Below are 6,000 nucleotides of genomic sequence, written 5' to 3' on the forward strand. Positions count from 1 at the left end.
TATTTGACAGAAAAAGTCACAGATAGAATATGCCCAAGTCACACAGGAGCAGCACAGAAAAGAGAGGCAACTTAAGAGCACCAAGAGAGAGAAATGTGTGTATGCATGTGTATATGTGTGTGTGTCTGTGTGTGTGTGTGTGTGTATGTGTGTGTATGTGTGTGTGAGATAGAGAGAGAGAGACAGAGAGAGACAGAGACAGAGAGACAGAGAGAGAGACAAAGAGAGACAGAGAGAGACAGAGACAGAGAGAGACAGAGACAGAGAGACATGGGGAGACAAAATCTTGACAGTTTTACAGATGAAGATTATAGAGAGAACAAAGTTGACACAAGTTAAGACACAACAAGCCAGAGAATGAGAAGAAGTCAGAAAATTAAAACACATTGCCAAAGTTAGTATGAAACCAAGCAGAACAATTTAGTCATAAACTGGGAGTAGCCAGATTGTATCAGTCTGCTTGGAAGATTAGATTTTTATGGAGGCTAAAACTTCTTGGCCTAGGCCTAGGAGTGTGTAGGATGATGTCACAGGTGAGGCAGGTACAGGATAGAAGGAGGCCTGTCATTGGAGGAGAAGGAAGGATGGGCGGGAGAGAAGTTTAGGAATAGGAGGAGACTAAGGGAGAGAGGAGAAAAAGAGAAGGTGGAGGAGAGGGAGAGAAGCCATGGCAGGTGATGTTAAGATTCTGCTCTGTGTATTTACAGGTTGTTATCAATGTTCCTAAGGGATGGATGGTACCGGGCTTTGTATGTTTAAGTGGACAATTATATCTTATCAATTGGATCTAAGAGTACTGTGTTGTGTGTTGTTTTATGTGAGGGTTTGAGTGTAGGAAAGTGTGCGGCTGGCTGTGTTTCCGCCAAGATATCTAGCAGATATCTTGGGACACTGCGGCGCGGACCTAGCAGGGTAAAAGACACCGTTACTTTTTATTATTTATATATTTTTACAACAACAGGGGTGTTAGAACAGAGAAAGTAATGCTCTGAGCTCATCCCAAGCAGAATATTTGTAAAGCTCTCATCTCACCCCTTCACCTGAGGAGAACATTTTGTCAAAGTTAGTATAAGGCCAACCAGAGCAATTCAATCAGAAGCAAAGAGAACCTGAATTGCACCAACCAGCTTGGAAGATTAGAATATAGGGAGGCTGGAAGCAAGCTTCTAGGCATAGGAATGATTTGAACAGAAAAAGGAAATGATCTGGGCTCAGCCCTAGCCAGGTATTTTCACAGCTTACTTATAACTCCCTTCTTATCCCTTCATCTGAGGATATAAGAGCAACATACAGACATATATTACAATATTTTGATTGTTCTGACTTACCCAATATGATCATATCATATTCTCAAGATCATAATACTAAAATGGACTAAAAACTGATTAATTCAAGGAAGGTAATTTTAATATATTTTTAAAAATTTTCTTCTCCATCAATATCTTAATTATTAACTGACAATCTATATATTTAATTAACTTGAATATTTCAAAACAAAACTAGACTTTTGAAATTGTTTTAATTATTTACTTCATAAGTGTAGATCTATGCCTTAAAGATACCTGGCAAGTGCCTATTTCCTTTTCATTTTCTTTGGATAAAACAATTTTTATTGTGATGAGAATTGTGAACCAAAAGAATATCTTTTTGTCAAATGCTTACCAGTACAAGGCAACCTTTTCATGCTTAGGAACATCACTGCACAGCCTATCCATGTAAGGACAATATCTTGTGTAACTGACATGACATCCACTGGCTATCTTTTTTCAAAGCCTGATGTTTGTTTTCATAAATTTAGTTATTACACTTAAATGAAGGGAATCACGTATAGCTTAGGTCAATGACTGGTTTATTTCTGTAGGATAACACTCTCTGGCTTTGCTCCTATTGTCAGATGCCAGGAGATTTTCTTTTTATAATCTAAATAGTATTTCACTTTATGTACATATCGTTTCTTTATCTGTTTATCCACCAAGAATAAAGAACATTTATGAGTCTCTGCATCTTAGTAAAGCTGCGGAGAATATGGCAGCACAAGCATGTCTTTGAAATTCTGATTTTAATTCCCTTTTTATTGAAAGATTGAGATTGGGATCTATGACTTGATATTTGATACTTATATTTTTATCCTTTAAGAAACTTGACTATCATGCTCTGTAGTATCTGTTTCATTTAAATTACCATCAACAGAGTATCACGGCTCCTGTACTTCTGCCTCTTTATCAAATTTTTCTATTTTTCTATTTTATCATAATTCATCCTAGAAAGTAAGATCTCATTGATTCTTTGATTTGAATTTTTTTTAATTGGGGTTATTTGTGGTTTTGTCTATGTGTTTGCAATTTTTAAAGCTTTTTGAACATTTCATAAATGATTATACTGAATTTGCATCATTTCTCGTCATCCTTTTCCCCTCCTTTCTTTCTCTATTCCTTACACACTCTTCTGGTATTCCCAATCCTTCTCTTTGATAGACCAAAAAAAGATGGTTTTACACACACACACACACACACACACACACACACACACACACACACACAAACACACACAATGAGAGAGTTCATCCATAGAGAAAATGTACCCTTTCTCTTCTGTCAGTTATTGGTTACCTGTAGCCCTTCACCTATATATGGGTCTTCTGAACTTCTCACATTGGCCTGCTGCCTAGTATAGTCATTATTTGGGTTGTATGTATGCAATATTATAGTTTGGGTTTCATATCTTCAGATGCATTTGCAATTATAGCCTTTACACATTTGTAACTATATATTTTAGTTTTCCACTGCTTTGCAAAAGATATTTATATTTGGATATTAATAACATGCCAGAATTTAGGTTTGAATACATTTTCTCATATTAATGCTCTTTGGGAATTTGTATGAATTTAGATATTTTTATTGGATATTTTTATTTAAATTTCAAATGTTATTCCTTTTCCTGGTTTCCCAGCCATAAGCCCCCTATCATATCCTTCTCCCCTTCTTTTATAAGGGTGTTCCCCTCCCCATCCACCCCCCTTTCCATCTCCCCCCACTGACATTTCCCTACACTGGGGGGTCCATTCTTAGCAGGACCATAAGTTCATGAATTGAATTGTAAGTTGGATAGGCAGTATATTAAGTATATTTTTAAAGAAGGGAGACAAAGGTACTGACAGTGAAATCATGTTTTGAGAGATAATTTAGAATGATAAGCTTTAAACCTACAAGACATCATTCTATCCAGGGATTTCTCACAATTCTTTGACTAGCCATCAAATAGGGATAATTTACCTGCACAAAATACAGGTGTATTCAACTTCTGCTACTTTATAAAAACGAAGTGGTATATCCTAGGCCATATCAATATCTTCTCTGGAACTAACATAAAGGAGATCTAACAGTCAAATCACATACTCAGTTATCCATCTGATCAATAACTTTTTCAAATGATTTCAGAATTCCAACAGAAGAAGTCATACAAGAAATGAATGTGACACACCAGCATCCCCAGGGCTGTGAAGACATTTCCAGAATCAGTCTCATACTATGAGTGGGTAGAAAACACATGATCTGTGAGTGAGGATGGCAAACACTACTCCAGAAGTACTTCATACTGCAAAAGAGGCTCATGTCCCAATATTTATACAGTTCCTAGAAAAATTTCCCTTGAAAATGATCAAAAGAGTCTCCACAGAGTAGCAGTTACATCTCCCTGATAACCAAATACATCAAGATGTGTGTGTGTGTGAGTGAGTGTGTGTGTGTGTGTGTGTGTGTGTGTGTGTGTGGTGTGCTCAGCTTGTCTTATGTATCAAAACAGAAGAAACTGAATTCTAAGAAAGAGCAAGATAAAGCATATCATAGTAAGCTCAGGTGGGCTTACTCTGGATGGGAGTGTGTGCTTTATGATTTGGGATAAGCACATGGTACATTCAGGGACTGGATGTATTCCGTCACCTGACAGATGTTACTACACAAAGATATGGTTTCCATTTTGCACATGCTTTCAAAAGAAAACCTCCCTGTTACTATGCTACTAAAGTAAAAAATTCCAGAGACAGCCCCACCCAGAGGTCCATCCCATATGCAGCCACCAAACCCACTATTACTGATGCCAAAAAGTGCTTGCTGACGGGAGCCTGATATGGATGTCTCCTGAGAGGCTCTGCCAGAGCATAACTGATACAGATGAGGATGCTTGCAGCTAACCATCAGACTGAGCATGGGAACCTCAATGGAAGAGTTAGAGAAAGGACTGAAGGAGTTGAGGCGTTTGCAACCCCATAGAATGAACAACAATATCAACCAACCAGACCCCACCAGAGCTCCCAGGGTCTAAACCACCAACCAAAGAGTACACATGGTTGTACAACAACATTGATACAACAAAGAGTATCCATGTCTCCAGCCCCATATGTAGCAGAGGATGACATTGTCCAGCATCAATACAGAAGAAGCCCTTGGTCCTGTGAAGGTTCGTTTCCCTAATGTATGGGAATGCCAGGGTGGTGATGTGGAAGTCCGTGGGAGCCTGTTCATAGAAGTAGGAGGAGGGGAGAGGGGGGAAAGGGGATAACATTTGAAATGTAAATAGGTAAACTATCCAAAAAAGGAAAAAAAATTTTAAAAATAAAAGCAAAATTCACAGAACAGCCAAGTTTAAGATAAAAAAATATTCTTCTGGAGTACTTATTTGCTGCTTCCTGTAGAAAGCATGTTTCTCACTGATATCACTTGTAATACATTGGTTAAATTTCTGGTTGAATTGAGGGAAAGTTGGAGACAGCTAAGGAGGAGGGCAACCCTGTAGGAGGACCAGTAATGTCAATTAATCTGGACCACTGAGATCTTTTGCACACTGGATCACCAACCAGGCATCCTACACTAGCTGAGTTGAGGCCTCCAACACATATACAGAGGAGGACTCCTGTGTCTGGGTTCAGTCAGAGAAGATGGACCTAATCCCCAAGAGACTGGAGGCCCCAGGAAGTTTAGAGGTCTGGTGGGGTGGGCAGGGTGGGAACATCCTTGTGGAAACAGGGAGGAGAAGCGGGGGAGGGCAGGAAGGCAGGGAGGAGATATGGGATGTGGAACCCGGCCGGTGGTGAGTGGGTGGACCAGGAGGGAAATAAAATCTGGAGTGTAAAAATTAAATAAACAAACAAGCAAACAAACAAGCAACCCCTCCCCATTTTTCCTAAATACTCCTTAAGTTCCATAACTATACATTCTTTGAGCTGATGTAGACTGTAAAAACACACAAGCAGACAAACAAACAAACAGCTATCACAGCCTTGGGTGTAAATATGCCTCGGACGCTCCATCGCTGCACTGTTTAGTCTTCTCTTGTACACAAAAATGGTAGTTGCCCAAGTTCACAATGTTTCACGGTTCTCGTGCTTGTTGTCAACAGAAAGAGACTCGCCTGGGCAATACAGGTGAAGCACCACAGTTTCCTGAACACGAGTTTCACAGGCTTGGCTCATCCATTCCTAAAATCGACATCACACGTTTTATCATTTCAGTGAGCTGAATTTATAAGTGCAGTGTGGAACTTGCAAGTTCTGAATATCACTGCTTGCATACTATTTTACATCTAACAGTGCATTAAGACGGTATTTTGTAATGGTTAATCTCAGTTGTCAACTTGATCAGCCATGCAATGAGTAGACTATGGACAGAGGTGTGAAAGCCAGTAGGCATCTAAGTAATGAACAAAACAAAACTAATACCATTCAGTTTTTAAAACTATTTCTTCAATGTACAAAATAATGAGCTTCAGGTTGGTGGATGGATAAAATGAATCAGCATTTTAGGGCATACTTGGGAAATGTCACCAAAAACTCACAACGGTTATGGCAGCATGCACAACACCAACCTGTGTTAGGAAATTTTAAAAGCGATTCATATAGTTTAATTTAACTAAATGTTATTTTTAAGTCTCCACATTTTTATTTATTGTTATTGTTATTAATATTATTTTGTATGTCCATGTCTATATATGCCTGTGAAGGGTGTG

Source organism: Rattus norvegicus, chromosome 2, assembly GCF_036323735.1.
Source record: "Rattus norvegicus strain BN/NHsdMcwi chromosome 2, GRCr8, whole genome shotgun sequence".
NCBI lineage: Eukaryota > Metazoa > Chordata > Mammalia > Rodentia > Muridae > Rattus > Rattus norvegicus.